This window comes from Peromyscus eremicus, chromosome 9 (assembly GCF_949786415.1).
Source record: "Peromyscus eremicus chromosome 9, PerEre_H2_v1, whole genome shotgun sequence".
Lineage (NCBI taxonomy): Eukaryota > Metazoa > Chordata > Mammalia > Rodentia > Cricetidae > Peromyscus > Peromyscus eremicus.
The window spans coordinates 74,170,921-74,193,243 of NC_081425.1; the positions used below are offsets into that span (position 1 = coordinate 74,170,921).

The following is a 22,323-nucleotide window of genomic DNA, read 5'->3' on the forward strand; positions in this document are numbered from 1 at the left end:
TTTTTTCTTCTCTGCGTCAGTCAGACCCATCATCAGTGATGAGGTAAGTGCCTTTGGACATTTAGTTTTTCAACTAAGTAGAGAAACCAGGGAGGGCCCAAGGGAAGCCATTAAAAATGTCAGCATGTTGGAAAAAAGACGAAGTGAAAGAGGGGGAGAAAATGGAGTTACTGCCCTTTAAACAATAAGAAGTGATATTGGACTCTCTCCATGGGGGGTTCCCTAGGATGCTGAAGAGTCACTGTGTGAAGTGGAAGCCGCAAACCTGAAGGAAGACCAGGTGAGACCACAGAGAAGAAATGAGTAGCCAGAATCGCGAAAGGCACAGAGGAGTCCCGGTGGAAGGTTCTAGAATCCCTGCTGTGGGGAGGCGCATCTGAATACTATCAGGGCTGGTTGACCAACAGCATAGTTTCAAAGTAAGACAACAGCCACATATAGAGCCTGAAACTTTGCAGTAGTCAAATTTCAGAAGAGCAACAAGCTATGTAACCCAACTCTGAAATATCATTTCAACATGTGATCAACACAGATCATTAGGCAGACATTCACCCTCTTTCGCCTTGAATTCAATCTTTGAAATCCAGGATGTATGTTATCACCGACAACATCCCCACTTGAATGAACCATGTTGCCATGCTCAGGCCCCGGTGTGGCTGGTGAGTAGGCCAGCACAGGCCAGAGACACTTGGATGGAGAAAGGCACGGGGTAGATGACCTCAGGAGGTCCTTCCTAACTCTCTATTTAGCTAATTGCCACCAGATATAAGAACCTCATGTGCCCCACTAGGTGAGGCTTCTCTTTTAAAGGGGGTCTGGGAGATAAGTAAAACTCATCTTAACACCTCCAACACACCCATACTTTGTCAGCGAAGACCAGGTACTATTTTCTGGTTTTTGTTGAACTTTGGGGTAATTTTTGTCTATTTGTTTTGAGAGCAAGTCTCATCCAACTCACAGGAATCCTTCTGCTCCAGCCTCTCAAGTGCTGGGATGATAGGCACGAGCCATGAGTCTGGCACACTTTACATGACGACGATTTTTAGGAGGAAAAGAAATCTAGTCGGTCTCTCCAAGGGTCTCGGGATCCACAGGAAGGAAACAAAAGGCCCCAGAGGAAGAACAGAAGTGTCATAAGCCAACCGAGCAGGGCCAGGCAGGGTGCACACATACGCTTAAAATTAAATTTTTGGAAACAACTTTTAATAAAAATGCATGAGGCTGAAGAACTTCCTAGCTTCCTGCTAGGCCACTTTCCTGTTTAAATATTCTGCCCTCCCACAAAAGGTTGATCCAAAAAAATAAAGTCAGGAACAAAAATAAAACATAAATAAATAGAACTCAGAGTGCAGGTGAAACATGTTATCTCCAGCAACTGCTTTCTGCCAGGGATCAACCCAGGACTCAGAGGGAGGAGGCAGAGCAGAGAAGGGAAATGGGGTCTCCGTCCCTGGTCCCTTCTAGGGCTGAAATAGCCCTCCGATGGTTTGAGGTTGTGGTGTTGGTCAGGAAGACAAGCATGGGTTTTGCTCCCCCACCCCCACCCGCCCCCACCAGGAACTCCGCTATAAGGCAGCTCTCTAAGGCTAACCACGCCTACTGGCTCGAACTTCTGTTGCTATAGCTGTCCAGCTGACAGCTGACAGTATTGAGTGGTTTCTGCGGGCCAGAATCTCATGTAAGCCCTGGGCATTTAATTATCATTGAATCCTCTCAAGAAGCTTAGCCAGAAGGGGTGGGGTGGCAGGTCTTATAACTAACCTTTTCTTACTGATGAAGACAGAGGCGTGGGCGGAGCAACTAAGTTGTCATCGATCCCCTGACTAGTGAAGAGGCAGAAGGGAGGTAGACAAACTAGCTTAAGATACAGGTAGCTATCACACTAGAATGACCGTAAGCTACTTATGTTAGCATTGGTGGTCTAGTCATTATATTGACTGTGTATAAATACGTAGCTATAGTTACGAAGCTGTGCAAATGTAAGAAAAAGAGCTGCAGAGACCATGGAGAGAATGGTGTGTGTGTGTGTGTGTGTGTGTGTGTGTGTGGTTTTAGGATGCTCCTAATTTCTTTGGACACTTGTCTTTGGAAAGGAACCTCATCCTCTTGAGGTCTGGGGGTGGGGTGCAGTTTAGTGATTTGTAGGCAGCAGATGGAGTGTGGTTGGAGATGGCAACGTGTAGTTTCAGAGTTCCCCCCAAGGATGTCTTAATTAGGGTGACTGTTGCTGAGATGAGACACCATGACCAGAGCAACTGGAGGAGGAGAGGGTTTATTTGGCTAACACTGCCCGTCACTTCATTGTTATCACTGAAGGAAGTCAGGACAGAACTCCCACAAGGCAGGAACCTGGAGGCAGGAGCTGATGCAGAGGCCTTGGAGGGGTGCTGCTTACTGACTTGCTCTTTTTGTTTGTTTGTTTTGAGACAGGGTTTCTCTGTGTAGCCTTGGCTGTCCCTGAAACTCACTCTGTAGACCAGGGTGGCCTCGAACTCAGAGATCTGCTGGGCTCTGTTTCCCAAATGCTGGGATTAAAGTCTGGGCCCTCCCCCACCAATCACTAATTGAGAAAAATGCCCTACAAGCTTGAGCACAGTCGGATCTTATGGGGGCATTTTCTCCTGGGGTTTTTGTTTTGTTTTGTTTTGGTTTGGTTTTTCAAGACAGGGTTTCTCTATGCAGTCCTGGCCATCCTGGAACTTGCTCTGTAGAACAGGCTGACCTCAAACTCAGTGATTTGCCTGCCTCTGCCTCCTGAGTGCTGGTACATTAAAGGTTAAAGGTACATGCCACCATCTCCCTGTGGAGGCACTTTCTCCGTTGAGGCTCCCTCCTCTCTAGCTGGATGACTCCAGCTTGTGTCAAATTGACATAAGATTAGCCAGCACAGAGACCTTCTGGCAATGTCCACCGCCCCAGGCTCTAGCCATGCAAGGGTGCCACCTTGAAAAGGAGATCTCAGTCCTGTTAGTTTTCATATGAATAGAGCTCCAGACAGCATTCTGAGGGACCCGGAGCCACAGCCACAGATTTCTAGAGCCACAAAACCAGTGTGTACACATGTATAAGTGGCCAGCTTTGAGTAATTTGTTTCATGGCCAAGGATAACCAATGTATATCCACCCAAGTGTCTCTAAGAAAAAAGGAAGCTTTAGCCATGTTGCTTTGAATGTTAGGTCCCTGTGACATTCCTGTCCCTGTTCTGAGATAGACCCAGCACACTAACTTGATGCTACTAAATGCCTCCCTCACCTCCCTCACCTCCCTCACCTCCCTCACCTTGATTTTCTGCTCACCAACAATGGTAGACTGTGAGTTAGCTCCCTAGATGCCTTCAGGGAAAGAATGAACTGATTACTCAGATTTGAGCTATGTCCACATTAGGGGGCGGAGATTTTTTTAGGGCAGCTTAGAAAATGGTTTCTGATTATAATTTGGCTTCCTGTGGTGGTCTGCCTACAGGAGAATGTGTGCTGATTATCTGGATTTTCAGTACATCTTGTCAACAATGGTTCCCAAGTCAAATTACCAAGCCAGCCTTCAGGGTGTACCTCCCTGCTTTCTAGACAGCACCCGTCGGCCCCGCAGCATGAGCATCAAGGATAATACTACAAGAGGGAACATCTCTACCGTCAAACAGAAGCCAGCTCCTACATGGTGAGGCTTGGGACATGTTGGCTAAATCTCGCTAGATGCCTACTAATCTTCTTTGCTGTGTCTGTGTCCCTTCCAGAGAGTAAGGGAATCTGTGCTGAGGTTTGTATTAGACAGATTGTCCCTTCTTAGGGACAAACCAGGAACCCTCACCATTGTCCAACGGTTGATCACCTCTGAGACTCAGTTTCTCCCTGACTCCCCACAACATCAGCACGTACAGGCAGCAACATGGGAAACTAAAGTCCAAAATTTACGAGTTTTGAGGATGCCAACTCGTCTTTCCGTCCTCTGGGTACTTTTCTCTGAGTAAGAAGCCCAGATGTGATGGGTATTTAATGTGGGGAAAAGTTAATGCCTTATAATTTTTAGTCCAGTGACACAGGAGTAAAAAGTGAGAGTAAAAGAAAAATTGAAAGAGTTATAGTTAAAGACCATGAGGATTGGGAAGCTGTCCCGTAATTCTTGGAGTGACAAGTTCGATATTATCGCCACACAGTCGTATGTCAGTGTTTAAAAGGCTGCAATTGTTAGTAAATTACCCTTAAATTGCTATTTTATTACACCCCTGTTTTCAGTTTAATAACATTCACCATAAAAAGGCTTTCTCACAAGTGCATTTAGACAATCTGTTCATGCGAGAAATGGCTGGGAATTAAGTGCACACTCGCGTGAGGAATGGCTAAATAAATGTGCTATAAAGCAATGGCACCAGTGGGTTTTCATGGTTAAATCCTCCTGGTTGGAAGTTACGTCACAAACTTGATCCTGGACACCCCAGGAACAAGAGGCTTCTAAGGTTAGTACAACTCGGAATGACTCAAAACGCAAATGGTGACATCATTTAATAGGGATGAGAGCTGACACGGGGTACCCCAAATACCAGGATAAAAATGGCAAATGCAGTATGCCAGTGGTGAGACTCCCGTGTTGGCATCTACTATGGGGCAAATGCAGTATGCCAGTGGTGAGACTCCCGTGTTGGCATCTACTATGGTCTCTTGTCTCTCAAAGTATCCCCTTGAGCTGGGAGAATAATCTGGGTAACCTGGTGGAGGGGGGGTCTTCAAACTGTGCTGATACATTAGATATCATGAGGGGTCTAAATATGTAGAGTTACCAAGGCCCTATCGTAACAGCGGTGCCTTGTAGAACGGAGTCAGGTGGCAGGAAGCATCTCTCTCATTTGTCAAATGGTCCCCACTGGTCCTCTAGTCCTGGCATTCACACCCTGTGCACTCTCCGACACAGGCACACATCTGTGTGACTAATAAAGTGGCAGCGGTGTCTTGATGTTCTGGAAGTGTTGCAGCTCCTACCTTGCTCTCTTTGTCCCTTTGCTGTGGGGGAAGCCACTGATACCAACTATGAAGGTGCTTAGGCATCTCCAGGGGAGGAGAACTTGGGCCTTCCATTAAGTCAGAACAAGCTAGGCAGTCATATCAATGAGCCACCTTGAAAGGATTTTAGTATCTCCAGTAAGTGTCATGACAGTGATGTGGTCAGAGACTTTGGACCTGAGCTACCCAACTAGGCTACTATTAGGTTAAGCCATTAAGTTTAGGGGGTAATTTTTAAAAAAAGATTATTTATTTTACATGTATGTTTCATTCACATATATGTCTGTGCACAGCCTGTGTCTGGTACCCTCAGAGGTCGGAAGAGGTTGTCTGATTCCCTGAAACTGGGATTATGGTTGGTTGTGAGACACCATGTGGGTGCTGGGAATTGAACCTCAGTCCTTTGGAAAGTCAACAAATGCTCTTGGCTACTGAGTCATCTTCCCAGCCCCCAGGAGTAACTTCCTGCACAGCAATGGCTAACTAATACAAAGGGCTTCATGATCGTTCCGTAAAAACAAACAAACAGTGCCTGCCAAGGCTCAGGAAACATCGCAGAAGAGGAGGTGAAAGAAGGTAAGAGCTGGGGGATGCGGGGGAGTGCTGTCGAGCGCTGCCCCTGGGCAGGATACTGCTGTTGGCAGCTATGGTTACCTGTAAAGATCAAGACAGCCAAAATTCCGGCATCGATGGGGGAGGACCTCATGAGACTCCACCCCCCAAATGAGGAATTACCAGCAGTTAATAATTGCCAGGAACGGGAGAACCAATTCATCTTTGGGGGTGTGGCTACTGGCAGGCTGCCAGATGTATGTAGCTCTAGGAGACGACCCCATACATATGCACAGACGGGCAGCACCAACTGGACTTAGTGGGTTTCTTTTTTTTAATAGGACATGAAGTGGGGCAGTAGAACTCTGAAGTGAGTTGGAGTGGGGAAATGGCAGGTGGATGTGGCCATATTTTATTGTATACACACAGGAAAGTCTCAGAGAATTTCACTTAAAGCGTCTTCTGCTCCTTGAACTCACGAGAGAAGGCAGGGATCTCTATGGTAGAGCCATGAAGTATGACAGCCTTCTCTGCAAGCAGGAGGCTTACAGATGCTGGTCATTCGTGGGCACCTGGTCATGTTCAAAGAGCAGCAATCAGGACTCTCTGACCTCAGGAAACACCTGAAATGGCTCAGTGACCACTAAAAAGTGGTGGGGGGTGGGACGGAGGGACGTCTCTTCAACAAGGACCTTCCGTCTGCAAGACTTTCCACCAGGCCCCGGCACAGCAGGATGATCCAGGAAGGTTCCTTTGCTCCCAACAGACTCAGGCCAGCTGGGAACTCATCCTGAGGTCTCTCAGCCAAGGGCTCAAGTAAGGGTTGTGATTCGCTTTCGCTTTCTGACCCCTGCTGGCTATTTTTGACTTTCGGAGGTGAGGCACCCATTTCCAGAGAGTGTATATAGCAAGCCAACTTCCCCATCCCCCTGGCTGGGTTCTCACCTCTGGCCTGGGACTATGTGGAAAGCTCCACATTTGTGTTTGAAGTCCGGATGTCTCCCTTGACGTCTAGACATATGGATTCAACTGCACCCTCCAAAGCTCCATTCACGGAGTCTCAAAGCTACATGTCCAAAGACAGTTCGTCTCTCTCTCTTTCTCCAGATGTCTAATCTGTTAGCATGTTTACAACATATCCAGAATCTGAACATACTCTGGCATTCCACTCAGTCATCAGCAAAGTCTATTAGGAATCATAACCATCATTTTGCAAGAAAGATCTTTTAAGGCTAGTTGACAGATCACTCTCCAGATTAAAGATTCCAGTGCTACCCATCTGCTATGATTTGGGTATGGTTTGAGGATGGCCCAGAGGTTCACATGCTGGAAGATCGGATCTGATGTGGTAGCACAGAAGTGTTGTGACTTCTAAGAGGCAGGGCCCTGTTAATTAGATGATAGATGACTGTCTCCAGAAGGACCTGACATAGTTCTTGTGGGGACCTTGTTAGGGCCCATGACACACTTCACCCCTTGACTTTCTAGCTTTTTGTCTCCCCAAGGGTTCTCTTCCACACAGACTCTCCCCATTGTGATACCATTCACCACAAGTTCTCACCAGAGGCTCAACCCACTGGGCGGGACTTGGTCTGCTCTTAGACTTTGAGTCTCCAAATCTGTGAGCTAAAGAAACCTCCTTTCCTTGTAATATGGTACCAAGTCTCTGGCACTTTGCTAGGGCAGTAGGAAATGGACCAACACGCTGCTTCTGCCCCTCACGCTTTTGTTCCGCCCAGCTCCCTTAACACGTCAGACACACACACCCCTCAGAATCCTTTAACACATCAGACACACATCTCCCTTGGAACCCTTTAACACATCAGACACACGCAGTCCTCAGAATCCTTTAACACATCAGACACACACACCCCTCAGAACCCTTTAACACGTCAGACTCACACCCCTCGGAACCTTGGTACTTGGTGTTTTCTCTTTCTTGAATACTTTCCCCCTGACCCACATGTAGCACCTATCAGCTCATTTTTGTGTGCAAATATCACGTTTCTAACGAAACCTTGTTCACACTAACAAGGGTTTACCATCTCAACCTCCCCCCTCCTCCCTAATCCCTGGCTCGGCTTTCCTTCCCACAGTGTTAGCCCTGTGTGGCCTGCGGGATGTTTTTATCTGACTTCTGCCCCTATCCATTGGAATGCTACCTCTGTGGAGGTTGTGATGGGCTCCACATTTCCCCACGTCTTAACATTTCCTTCAGACCACTTTGTAACGGCTGTAGATTATTTCTGGCATTTTGCCTGACGATATTTTAGACTGTGAGTTTTTTTTAGTTTATGTGTTTAAGTATTCTGCTCCTATGCATATGTACAACACATGTGCCTGGCGCCCACAGAGGTCAGAGGAGGGTGTCAGACCCCATGGAGCTGGAGTTAGAAGGGTTGTGAGCCATCATGTGGGCATAGAAACCTGAACTCCAGTCCTCTGCAGGAGCAACAAGTGCCAAGCCCTCTCTCCAACCTGGCTTCGGGGGTTGTTACTCAAAATGTTATTTTCTAGAAAATTCCTTCAAATAGTAGACACTGTTACACTGCGGTATTCTGATTGGTTATAGCTTTCAAGTCAAATAAGCATGACATATAAAAGAAAACAAAACAGTTCAATTTCCAGGTCTTTTCCGCACCCCTTTCTTAACATTCTGTTTGGGGTGGAAAAGTCGGCCACAGAACAGAGATCCTGGGTGCTCCCCTGACTGTCACCAACACCGATTGAAATCATCCTCACAAAAAAAGATTTGAGAGGCCGACATAGCAGAATTAAACTTATTTAATATAACTCTTTTGCAAATGCCTGTTGAACAAAAGAAAAGTAATCCCAATGGCATTGCATCAAGATTGTTTTACGTCTGAATGGTGATAGTTTTAATAAAACTTGCTAGGAACGGGCCTCCTAAACTCTTGGAAACCATTCCCTTGCTCATGACAACCACATGATGCGATTTTGTAAGTGCCACTCACAGGGCTGCTAGCGTAGGAAGCCTCTGTGAAGGGAGGCTGCAAATTCTAGAAAGGCTTGAGTTTCTGCCCTCACCCATCTTCACCTCACCCCAGACCAAACCCCCTACAGGATGAAGTGATGCTCTGAGTCTTTAAAATAATGAATCCTTGTGCTGAAGGCATGCTTAGCCATACTGCATGAGCATTGGGCATTGTCTCATGGAAAGCACAAGAAATAAGAATTCTGACAGAAGCCCATAGTATCCAGGCTCTACAATGTCCACTGCAATGTAAGATAGCTTTAGACAACGCTAAGGCCTGAGTGCCTGGTACTGTCCAGGAAGAGTGGGGGGGGGGGGGGAAGAGGTGGTAGTCTTGGAAGACTGAGCAGTCCTCAAAAGAACTTTGATAGTTCAGGCTTGATCATGTGGGCCAACCTGGATAATAAGCATCCACACAGTAGGGGTGAGCCCTAGGAAGTATGGGGAAAATTACAGCCAGTGTGTTCCACCCTGACACTAGGGACCTGCTTTCTAGAATGAATCTAGACTGTCACTTCACTGGGTCCCACACTTCCTAAATGAAATGGAGTTGCTGGACAACCGATAGACAAAATGTTCCATCTGAGGAGTTGGGACTCCAGTGTGTAAGTGGAATGTGTGAGCCTCTGCTATGGTGTGCAACTACATAAATACTGTCACTAAGGAACAACACATCGATATCCCCAAAATATGCATGTTGGAAGTGTTGATAGTGAAGTTTATATATTATGCATTTAGGCATTAAATCTGAAGTACTTTACACATATAATTCATTCGATGGAGAAGGAACAATTTTATTGAGTTAGGATATTTGAATCTGTCACAAACTGACTATGCATTGCATGATGAAGGTCCTGGTTAACCACAAGAACAGAGTTAGGTGATCCTGGAACACACCCATTTGTGCTCCACAGACAGTCCTGTAGAGGGAGTGAGAGTCACACCTCCCTTCCTGGTCCATTCCCAAGTGGTTACTCTGGGAATGTATGCAAAGGTAAGCAGAAAAGGGCGGATTACTTGTGCCTCAGACTCATTCAGGTTACTAGGTGTGGGGATGGATTCAGACTCAAGTTTCAGATCTTTTTTTTTTTTTTTTTTTTTTAAGAAGGGGAACTACCTCTAAAAGTTGAAGTCCTGGGGGCAGAGAGCAGCAAGGACACTAGGAAAGGTGACAGTGAAGGGTGAAAAGGCTGTGGGCATTTCCCCTCTTTGGAGCACGAAACTAAACAGAGCTATAGGTCAATGGCTGGAGCAGAGCTCAGAGGCAGACCTCTCACTTCAGTTAGCTTGGGGAGAAATTGCAGAAGACAAAAACGGAGACCACAGGTAAAATGTCCGTGACTCATGCATCCTGAAGGATGCTGTCCAGAATTCTGCAAGAAAGGAAGACACAAAAACAGGGGTGGGGTGGGGGAGTCACGGGAAGGGAGAAAGAACAGAGTGTAGAAAAGCAGGCCCATGCAGCAGCATCCAGACAGGAACAAGCTTTGGCTTCTCAATAGCCCGGGGCCAGCAGACCAATGTGATAGCTGCCGCACCTCATCGCTGAAAAGATAGAGAGGGTAGATCTGGCTGGGAGGGGCTCCTTCCAGGAGATAAATCTGAATGTTATGGCAGAAGGTAGGAGAAACAACACTTCTATGTTCAGGGGTTTTAGAAACTTGCCTACTGGCCCTCATCCTTACCTCCAGGTCTTGAGGACATGGCCCAGTGAGGAGAAAGATAATGCAAAACTCTAGCCTCACTGGTCCTGAGCCGAAGATGACAGCAGTAGTGTGTTGCTTTGTTTTAACGTACCTTTTACACCGCCACCTTTAGAGATGGGTGCGCTTATTAACCTGATGCTTATCTTCAGTCTCAGTCACTAGAATCTGCCCTTTTCAATGAATCGGTAGAGAGCGGAGAAAATGTACTAAAACCACAGAAATGACTTCAATGCAGATAATTTGAAGAGAATCAGTTAACAGGAGTAGAGAACCGCCCTAAAGGAGGCTTCCATTTTGGGAACCAAAGGCAATGCTGTAAAAGGAAGTTGTTTTCTCATGCAGAAAGATCTTTAGCTCCCTAGAAGATCCAACACATTCCTTGGCAAGAAGCACAACCCACCAGGACCCGGATCTATTGTCCCTGTTCTAGTAGAGATGGCCTTCAGCTGTTTAAATCCTATTTCTGACATTAGCTACTCTCTGCTGGAGACGTACCTTGTATATACCCAAATTTCCTCCCTCCCTCCTTCCGCCTCTCCCACTGATCCCTCGTATCGGTGGAAGATGCTACCTCCCACCCACAATCTCATTTTCCCACGTTAGCCATCACATATTTGAAATCAATGATGAACCTGGCCACATGATTCTCTCTAGTCATGCTCCTGTTTCCTGAGAATAAGGATATTACTTCCTGTTACTGTATCTGCTGCTCTTTCCTCTAAATTGAGGCCGACCATACAGTCTCGCTGGACTGGACGGATTGAAAGAGATGCATACATTTTTCTAGGATAGCTGACGACAACAGTCTGTCCCTTCTCCTCAGATACCCGCCTTATGACAATGCTAAGTATCAACAGTTGAAACCAAGGCAGAACTGGCAATGGCATGTGGGGCCCCAGAAGACGGGACCAGCCTTTCCCTACAAACACGCCCTCAGCAGCTTCCCACCAAGCACCTCTAAGTCACATGCTCAACAGAACTCCATACCATGGATCACTCCTGCCTCTGCTCACATGGAAATGCAGGTGAGGTGGGCGAGTCACCTGGGGACTGTATCCAGGACCCTAGTGTTATGCACCCAAGCTACGCTCTAGGAGCACCTTTTGGAGGCCTTCATTTCCAAGAACTATAGAAGGTGACTGGGTATTCTAAGTGACTCGATTGGAGGTGGGTGGGCCATAAAAAGATGGACCCTAAATCATAGTATTGTCTGGGCTTGAATTTCTACTGAGCTGTATGAACTTGGTCGATTCAGTTAATCACGATGTATTTCAGTTTTCTCCCCTTTGGAAATACTAAATCTCCCCCCTCCTGTTTGTAGTGTTGGAGGTCAAATCCAGGGCTTTTACAGATGCTAAGTAAGTCCTCTCCCAGTGACTTAATGCCCAAGCACAAGTTATTTAATTTTTGTAACTAACTGTGAACAGTCAATTGAGATAACTTGCTCTGTTTGGACCAGCCATTATTTATTTATTTATCTATTTATCTATCTATCTATCTATCTATCTATCTATCTATCTATCTATCTATCTATCTACTTATTTATTTATTTATTTATTTATTTATTTATTTATTTATTTATTTATTATTCTTGTGAAATAAGCCTATAACTTAGTCCTGGCCCTCCCTGAGTACCTTGTAACCATGAGCTATTACCACCGTCATCCACAGGATCAGGATGACCTCCCTCCTATTGGTTCTTTCCTGGGGAAGGAGGCGGAGTGGTCCAAAAGGCCTAAGTCCCACTTCAGGGTAGGAGGCTGCACGTCTGGAAACTTGTTAGAAATGCAGAGTCCACCTCTAGGTCCCAGCCCAGCTCCTGAAGGAGCGCCCATCCTTCCAGATGACTGAGATCAAGGCTCACGTTTGAGAGCTGCTGACGGGAGGAAGCCTCTGCATTCTAGCATTATAGGAATCCCCAAGTAAGGCAATGTGAAGCCAGGTAAGAAAAGGTGATTCATCTTATTTTATTTTATTTTTTTGCCAGGAGAAGGGACGGGAAGAAGGGCTTCAAGAGTGACATGGACTTTTTCTTTTCTTTTCTTTTCTTTTCTTTCTTTTTTTTTTTTCAAGAAGTCATGGAGTTTAAAACAATAATAAACAAGTCATCAAAATGTCATAATATTTCTAAGACAGGGCTGACCTCCCCATTTTTCTACCATTACAATATGTCCGGTGAAAAGGGGTACAAAAAAGGGGTGAGAAGGATGGCCAGGGAAGCTAGGACCACACCCATTTGGATTTTAGGGTGCTGTCCAATAAAGTGTGACCCAGCCTGGGGGTGGGTGGCCCACAAACACAATGAGGCAAAAACGTCGGTGCCGTCATAGTTTTTACCACAGACTCCCACCCTCACGGCCCCTACATAGTTCACAGAGCACAGCACCGCCTTCAGGGGTGGGGAGGGTCGGGATGGCTCTGTTCGGAGCCATGGCAGCCAGAACGTTACCTCTAAACAGCTGCTCCGGAGAGCCGTCTGGTGAAGAAGTATTAACTCACTGGCCTGCCGATGAACCACCAGACATGCAGCGAGAGGAGCGCAGTTCTCTTGATTAGAGGACCATAATACGGTGCTGCGTTTGAGGGGGAGGGTACAGACGCTGTACAGGTTGTATGGAGCTGGAAACATTACACTTGAACCAGATGTTAGGTGAAAACCGTGCGCGTGGATGGAATTGATAGGTCACATAAGGGATCGCTCCATCTCCTCCCTCTCCACTTCGTCCTCCTCCTCTTCTCCCCTCCTCTGGTGTCTGCTGGGTGTAGCTCATCATTATTGGGTGATCACCTGGGTATTGTGATGTCAGAGGCCTCAGGCGCAGAGGGCCATGCTGGGAAGGGAGTGAGCCATCTAGGCTTGCTCAAGCAACTTGTGGCTGTGGTGTGAACTCCCACAGCCACTTCTACACTCCCTCTCTTTACCTGATGACATCCCACTCCTCAAACATCTGAACTTAGCCTCCCTATTCCAAACCCAGTGGGAAACCGAGGCACAGGGCAAGCTGCCTCAGGTCACACACCAATAATGCCCTGGTCCCGTGGCAAACAGCGCCAGCGTCCCTGATCACTTGTCTGTGCCGGTCCGGGTGGCCAGGCTGCTATTATAGAAAGTTTCCACACACCTGCTATTCCTAACGTTGATCACAAGCACTGCTGGCCCACACGCTGCAGAGGCACCAGCAGACTGTCACACACTTAGTAAGGCGCTCCATTTAGGACCATGATCACAACCCGTGTGCGTTGGATATCACTTCCCTGGTTCCAGAGAGTCTTGAGCTGTTGAACATCTTATCTCAAAGGCAGCTAACTAGGCCTAGCAATTTAGCTCACACAACTGAATCAGGTGGAAATGGGAAGAGATTGCTCATAACTGGCCACCGTGGGGGCGGGATCTATCTTTTTTTTTTTTTTTTTTAAATTTAAACTGGCATTTGCAGTATCAGGTGTTGAAGGAAAGAAAATGAAGCTGAAAGGTCGTGTGTGTGTCTCTGTCTCTGTGTGTGTGTGTGTGTGTGTGTGTGTGTGTGTGTGTGTGTGTGTGTATGTGTGCATGTGTGTGATTATCCAGGTTATCTTGATCCTGATGTGTAAAATGCTTGGGGACTTCAGGGAAGAAGGCAGCAAGCCGCTTGGAATAAGCCATGAGTGTGGAGAACAGACATGTAACCTTTAGCACACGGCCTGCTCCACTCATCAAGGAATGGATTCCAGGTCCTAAATAAAGCCCCAGAGAGCACACACATTGGAAGTTCTAGCCTGTGTGTAAAACAACGAATGGGCTGGGACCTAGAGTAATCAACAACCACGAAGGTGACTTGGTTTCTGAATCTGCCATAAGTTCCTTTCAACCGTGTAGTAACTAAAATAAAACTTCATTGTAAAGGAGCCTCGGCTCTCTCCCCATGTGACTGCTCTTGCTGCCTCCTCATGTGACTGGCCTCCCAATTTAGCTCGTACCCAACTCCCAATGACCTGTAATAACACTATTCCCAAATTAGAGCTCTCGATTTGACTTGGCTTCGGTTCCTCCCTCAAAGCAAAATAAAGCATCCGTTTTCTTATTTTCACATTCATAATACTCAGCCTCGGAGTCGCCAACTCAAACCCTGCTCCAGGCAGATGGAGCCCTCCCTACCCCCACCCCCCACCTTCTTCTTCTGGTTAGCCAAGAGCCCGATGGAAAAACACCAAGAGACAAAAACAAAAACAAAATCGGACGAAAATTCCAAGTAAGTGACATTCAGCTGGAAAAGCTATGATTCACATGCAAATAAAACCCTCCCTGAATTCACTGGTCTATGATGCAAGCCCCTGGCTTCAACATAAAAAGGACAGCATGAAATCACCCACAATTAAACTTACTCTGGAATACTGGAATTCTCTGGCAGGACCTTCTCAACTAATGATAAGAAACCCCCAACAGTAGCAGAATGAATCTAATTGAGTGGGAGCCTAGGGCATCCCCACCTAAGCTGACAGATCAGGCTGAAAATCCCAGGGGGAGTTCTGTATTCACGAGTCCGCCTCCATCCCTGGACCTCCCATAGCCTGTGAGGAAATAGGGCTAGGGCTGGGCTTCCCCGGAAAGTGCTCTCTTCCCAGTAGACACACGGACGTGAAAGACCATGCTAAGGAAGCTGGATTCACTATCCTGCCCAGAATGCTATATCCAAGGAAACGGTTTGTGGTGCTCTAGACAGAGTTCCCCAACCCTGCACTGAATCTCCATCTAACCTTCGCAGTATATCAGCCCCTGAGCTCAGGCTCAGGCTAGAGACAGTAGTATATTCTGTTCCTCATACGGGCAGACAAGTGTCCTCTGACCTCCTTCCCCTCCCTCAGGAGATGAAGGTTCATCTGACATGACTATCTCTTCCTCCACATGTGGCCTTTAGAGAGTAGAAACTCCCTACACCGAATCACAGGTTACAGCGGTGGAAGGGGTCTCCTTTACTTGCTGTGAATGCCCCCACCAAAGGATTCTTGCCTAATAATCACCTGTTCCTGATGCTCCAGGCCATGGGGATCTCTTCCATTGTCAGAGAGCTGGGACTCCAAGGTCATAATTGGCCTCTTTAACATTTGTCCAGTTAACTGGGGTCCGTTTCTCTAAAATGGCAAAGGACAAATCTACGATACTTACACGCCAATGTTCACAGAAGTCATAGACCATCCAAGGAAGGACTCAAATGTCTATCAGCTGATAAAATGTGCAGTGTACAATGGAATATTATTCACCCTTCATAGGGAAGGAAGTTCTGACACCAGCTGCAATATGGATGAGCTTCAAAGACATGAAGTATACCCAGTGGATGAAGATAAATTAAAAGGTGTAAATAATGTACACTTCCACTGACATGAATCAGTTTCCTGGACATAGAACGAAGAATGGAGGTTTCTGGGGGCTGGGGCAAGAAGGGAGACTCACTATTTAAATGGGTACAGAGTTCTTGTTTAGGATGGCAAAAGAATTCTAGAAGAGAATAGTACTAATGGCCCCTCAACTTCGTCAGTGTATTAATACCGGAACTGTGCTTAAAATGGTTAAAATGGTGGATTTTATGTTATACATATTTTATGACAATTAAATGTAGAAAAATAAATCTACTCTCCTTTTCACAAAAACAGCTGTTCTGCCAAATCTGTCTTAGTGGTCTAAAACTCACCAGCCTTTAAAAGTAATTTTCAGAGATGTAATTTGTAGGTACCCCCTCCTCTTAGTACATTCAATGTCTCTGAAAACCAAGAGTCTGGAGCTGAGCCTAACCCTGGGCTCAGCTGGCTTCATCCCCATCAGACTGTAGTTCTGAGGCACTTCCTTTAGCTCCCAAGTCAAGAACTTTGCAGAGTGGGTCTCCTGGCTGCCTGCTTTGGCCTCTGGGACAAAGGTGTGGAAATTAAAAGAAGAAACAACCTCACCACCCTGGGCCACTGTCTTAGACCTGACTCTGTTCCCCACATGGCTGTGGGCAGTTGTAGCTGAGGAGGGCTGCGACGGGAGAGGGGACTCAGCTCAGCACACACTGGCCTTTCAAGAGATTTTCCCATCGCTTCAGAGTGTTGGGCAAATGGAAACGGCCAGGTCTCTCGAGAGTTGCTCCTCTGTACTCTACCACAAGCATGGGGCCTGGTCAGGGTGTTCAGGGAAGTCTGCTAAGTAGGTGGAGCCCCAAGGGCTGAGAAAAGTGCATCCCACTGGATACCAAGATACACTCGGGACCCCTCGGCCCATCTGGAAAAGGTTATGAAATTTCAGGCAGGAAAGCTCCTTTTTGCATTTTGAAATCTGTTGAAAAGAGCAGCCTGGGTGTTGGTCTCATTCCACAGGAGTCAGCCGTTTCCGGAAAGTGAACTGCTCACCCTTTGGAAGTGGACCAGTGATTTGGGGGTACCATCTGAAGTGCTGTATACTTGGTAAATATTGACTGGCACAGTGTGCAGCTTTTCTAGGAACACTATTTATTTGTCAAATGAACGACCCTTCATGTGGTACCTTTAAAAAGTTAGTTCCGCCGGGCGGTGGTGGTGCACGCCTTTAATCCCAGCACTCGGGAGGCAGAGCCAGGCGGATCTCTGTGAGTTCGAGGCCAGCCTGGGCTACCAAGTGAGTTCCAGGAAAGGCGCAAAGCTACACAGAGAAACCCTGTCTCGAAAAACAAAAAAAAAAAAAACAAAAAAAACAAAAAAAAAAAAGTTAGTTCCTCTCTAACAGATGATTGATACCTGAGAAAGGGCACTGTGTGTGTGTGTGTGTGTGTGTGTGTGTGTGCGCGCGCGCGCATGTATATGTGTTTCACCTCCTCCTTGGACAAAGGACATGTCAACAGGGCTGACTAATTTCTCTACCTTCATCGTCTTATCTTCTGATTTTCTATTAATATCAGACTTCGGAAAATAATTTCCAATGCCAGTATATTTTGCCTGGAGTTTGAAAAGGCAGGATTGAAAACCACTTTTTTTCTGGGAGTCTTTTGGTTTGAGGATTTGCTAGGGAGGTTCCTAAGAACCTGTCCTCTCCTGGAGTCTGTGCCCACCAAGATGAGGCAAGGCTGGGCCTCTCTCCCTGCTGGGTTGGCCACCTGAGGCTGCACACCTAGATAAGCATGAAACTCACTCTCTAGTGTGAGACAGTTTAGATAGACTTCAGTCACCTGGCTTCGAATAGAGCCCTCTGCTCAGAAGAATAAAAACTCGACTTCTTCATGGCTCAGATGATCACTTTTCCTTTAAAAGAGACTCTTGTATCACCCCCTTCTCCTCTGTGAAATATGTGAGCTACAGGAGTCTACGTTTTCTTACAAAAACTAGAGAGATGAAAGCTTGGAGAGCTCTCTGGGGGAAGAGGTCAGGTTTGTGTCTGGTGGGTTCTTGGGCAAGAATAAATTAAACCGAGAAGTGTTCTTGGTGAAGAATCACAAAAGATTTACAAAAGGCCATTCATGATCCCAGCGCCGTCATCACCACCGGCCTTTTACCTTCGTTAGAAGTAGCCCTTTCAGTAGAGAGCATAGGAGTCACAAGTGGTAGCCCTGGGGTCTCCCTGTCATCCACCTGCATCTCCTGAAACGGAAGTGAGAGTTACATGACTCTCCCTGACCCTGACTTATTTACATCTGTGTTTTCAGCCTTCCTCACCAGGATTACCCCAGGGAAAGTTCTATCTGCCTTCCGCTCTAACCCCTTTGGAGATGTCCTGGAGTGGTGACTCTGGGACTCTGGGAGGTGACTCTGGGACTCTGGGAGGTGGCTCTGGGACTCTGGGAGGTGGCTGGCCTTCCTTGTCTTCTGCAGGTAGTCTTGTACCTATACCCTAGAGGGCCAGAGCACTGGGGCCAGAACATGGCTTCCCTGGGGAGGGTCCAATTCAGGTGGTGGCGTGTGGCTTCTGACAGTAGAAGACAGCACGCAGGCTACAGAGAAAACTTGCTTGGTTATCCAGGCACCAGCAATCTTTTTTTTTTTTTTTTTAGATTTATTTTTATTTTATATGTAAGGGTGTTCTGCCTGCATGTAAGTCTGTGTTCCACGTTTGTTCAGATCCCACAGAGGTCAGGAGGTGGCCTTGGATCCCCTGTAACTAGAGTTACAGATGGTTGTAAATTACCATGTGGGTGCTGGGAATCAAACCTGGGTCCCGTGGAAGAGCAGTCAGTGCTCTTAACCTCTATCTTAGTTAGGGTTTCTATTGCTATGAAGAGACACCACGGCCACGCCAGCTCTTCTAAAGGAAAACATTTCATTGAGATGGTGGCTTACAGTCCAGAGGTTCAGTCCATTATCATCATGATGGGGAGCATGGCAGCGTGCAGGCCACGCAGACAGACACAGTGCTGGTTACATTTTGATTAGAAAGCGACAGGAAGTGGACTATGACACTGAGCAGAACTTAAGCAAAAGAGACCTCAAAGCCCGCCCCCACAGTGACACACTTCCTCCAACAAGGCCACACCTCCCAATACTGCCACCCACTATGAGTTTATGAGGGCCAATTACAATCAACTCGCCACAATCACTGAGCCATCACTTCAGCCCTTGGTACCAGCAATGCAAACAGTGGGAATCAATCATTGGTCAAACATAAGCCACAGAACATGTGACAAGCCTGGCTGAGCTGTGTTGCAGGAAGGTGGGACTTTACTCTCAGTGTATTTCCTTTTATGCTTTAACGTAGTGCGTGCGTATCCTCCACTGAGTCTTTTTTTAAAATTTATTATTTTACAGAATGAAGCCAGAGAGTACATCTATGACCCCAGATCTAGAGGACACGTCGTGGAGACCTGCCCCTGCAGAAGCACCAGGGTCTGCAGAAGCGGATGCTGAAAACACAAGCCAATGAGAGGTTGGGGGTTTAGCTCACTGAGAGAGCGCTTGCCTAGCAAGTGCAAGGCCCTGGGTTCGGTCCTCAGCTCCGGGGGGGGGGGGGGGGGGGGAGGACAAAATAACAAAATACAGCCAATGAGCAGCGGGCATTATCAGTAAGGTTACTGGGACCTGGGACATATCTGAGATTCACAAAAGGAGCCTCCAGTGCAAACTGAGGTGGGTTCAGAATTCAAGGCCCAGATAAATTTTATGATTGTTACAATGGCTACCATCTGTCTAAGAGAAGACTGCATTTTTCTGCAGCTGTCTTGTATTCAGGCATGACCTGGGAAGACACAAAGGCCGTGTAGAGAGAAGAATGGAATGCAATGCAATGGAATAGCAGGAGCAAGAAGCTGATGTGGAGCTGAGCAAGGTCCGGCTTCTTCTGTTGCCTCCTGAGCCATGGGTACCGGCACAGCTTAGGCCTTTCCCTCTGTTGATCCATTCACCAGATTCCTTCCCGTGCTCAGCAGAAGCCCACACCCCTAAGCACTAACGGTGATATTGTGGTATGTAACAGGGATCCTTCTTTCAGGAGAGATTTGTGAAACCACACACCCCTTCCATCTCTGTGCATGTTTGAGCTATTCACCCCCGCAGCCCCCGTCAGGCCAGTCCTGTAACCATAGATTGCATGTTATGACAACATAACTATTTTGTGGTCTCTCTTCAATAGCTGTACACTTCCTACTGAAGTGGGATATTACATCCGTCATAAATCCTTCCGCCCTCCAGAGCAGGGTTTGTGTTATAGCTCATTCCTACAGCTTTTCTTCTGGGAGATTTCCAGCTCTCTCTCTCTCTCCCTCTCTCTCCCTCTCCCTCTCTCTCTCTCTCTCTCTCTCTCTCTCTCTCTCTCTCTCTCTCTCTCTCCCCCTCTCTTCCCCACCCCCCTCAGAGAAGCTCTGATAAACTGGCTTCTTGTACATTTTTTATTTGGCACTCCATTCATAGTGCATGAAGTCAAACTTTTCTAAAATTACAGGCATCCCCCAAACCAAATGATGGGTACACACGGCCATTGTTTACCTACGAAATCCCCGATTTAATGTCTGAGGTACAAATAACATCTCTAAGTGTGCAGCAGTGTTTTTGAAAGGTTGAAAAAAAATCTCTTTCCAAGCACAATTACTTCTCATTTTCAAGATGAGTGTGCCTGGTAACTGGTGGGGAAACTGAGGCTCACTCTTATTCCTTAGCAGCACTGGTGTCCACTGCCTTTCCCTGAGGAGGCTAAGCTGTCAGTGGCTGAAGGGATGGCCTGAGAGCTTCTTTTATGCTTCCTGGGTTTCTCCAACTAAGGAAGCTAGACCTTGACAGACATTAGAAATGTAATCACAGGTGAAAAGCGCATCCCAGCATGTCTCCGCAGTGATACAGAATCAAATTCTGAAAGCAAACAAGTCCTTGCTTTATTTCCCCCCTCCCTGGCTCTGCTGGCGGGCTGTGGGGGAACTGGGTGTGTCAGATGAGAAGGACTCTAGAACATACCATTATGATTATCTAATAATAATAACAGTCTTTCTGGCAATGTCCTTTGAGAAGATTAAAATCATAAGATTTCCTTTACATCTCAGCAAGCTCCTGAGCTAAAATAATAAAGTTAAAATATAAATGACTTCATTATCTATCAGTGACACTGGTTCCTTTAAGTTCTCTTAAAACCTTAACACTGGAAGCCAGAGAAACTCCTGAGATGGAGATTTCAGGGGTTCGTCTCAACTGTTTCACTTTTCTGGAGAAGGATATTCAACAAATTTGGATACATTTAAGTTAGTAAGTTAGTTAGTAAGTTAATTTACCCCCTTAAAATAACTATATCAAAGAGTAGCCACAAAAAAGCTCCAATACAAATTACAAGCATAAACATTATCTTAGCAAACAGTCCAGAAATACACACAATGCCAAGCGCCAGAGGCGCACCTGGGCATCACAGAGCATCAGCAGGAGGCCGCTTTGCCCTGCACCCAGTGCTCAGAACACAAGTGCTTGCTAGTAAAGCCCAACGCACTGGGCACTCACAATCTTATTGATTTTTATCTTTTGAGAAGTTGTTTTTGTTCCAAACAGAAAAAATCTGGTTGTTTTTATTAAAATCAACACTACCTCTTTCTTGTAGAGTTCTTTGTCTACAAATGTAGAAAGCCTAAGGGAAAAACAGTGACTTTAGACAGGCCCGGGAGATTCTCTAGCAGACACAGTGTGGGAAAGCGTGGGGGAGGGGGGGGATGAGCACACATGACGTATGAACTGAAGAGATGGGATGTGGCCCTGGAACTGGAAACCTCTTGTTCTTTCTTGTTTGGACATACCTATTTGTCCCACAATTGTTTCGCTTCCAAATCCTCCAGGTCACTTCAGGTCTTGTCTGAGACATCCTTGGCAAACCTTGAAGACTGTCAAGTGGAGGGAAATACTGCCCTTCAAATATCCCGAGGCTTTGACTAGATATGGCTCAGGGCACAGAAGGGTGATTAGGCAGAAGCCAGCAAGATGGCAGGAGTTTGGTTCGGCTTTGTCTCCTCATTCAACACAGGACCTCAGGGATATAGCTCAAGCAAGGTTCTAGGTCTGGAACTCTCTCTCTCTCTCTCTCTCTCTCTCTCTCTCTCTCTCTCTCTCACACACACACACACACACACACACACACACACACACTATATATATATATATATATATATATATATATATATATATATATATATATGCATGTTTGTGTACATTTCTGTGTGTATGAGTGTCCAGAAGTTTTTCCCTCAATCACTCTCCACATTATTTTTGAGACAAGGTCTTTCACTGAACCTGGAGTTCACAGATCTGGCAAGACTAGCTAGCCAGAGAGCTCTAGGTACCCTCCTGTCTCCATCTCCTCAGTGCTAGGATAACAGGCACATGTCACTGTGTCCAGGTACATGCCACTACCAACACCAATACATGGGTATTGGGGATCTGAATGCAGGTATAAGGACCTTGGTGTATGAGCCATTTCCCTAGACTCAGGAAATGTAATTTCTTATGCCTGAGTTTCCTTGGGAAGAGACTTTTCTCCACAAGCCTCCTCCAATGAATGTTGTGGAAAAGAGTGGTTTGTGTACCCAGTGACTTAGCCCTGGTGCAATGATTGACATTCACTCTGAACATTCTTGTCTAGGGTTCTTCCTTTTCTATGGGGCTAAACCTCCAATCCTGCCCAGGCCTCATGATGTTCACT

The 22,323-nt window shown here is 46.5% G+C and overlaps 1 protein-coding gene across 5 annotated transcripts in view; it reads right to left on the reverse strand.

Moving 5' to 3' along the window:
- Samd4a (sterile alpha motif domain containing 4A) overlaps nucleotides 1-22,323 on the reverse strand; it is a 218,425-nt gene that overhangs the window by 86,014 nt on the left and 110,088 nt on the right. The window contains exon 1 of one of the 5 annotated variants that reach the window (XM_059273754.1): nucleotides 12,697-13,012. The exons of the other annotated variants lie outside the window; for them this stretch is intronic. The gene's annotated coding sequence lies outside the window, so the exon portion shown is untranslated. Of the gene's footprint in view, nucleotides 1-12,696; nucleotides 13,013-22,323 lie in introns of those variants that run through there. 5 annotated transcript variants of the gene reach the window in all.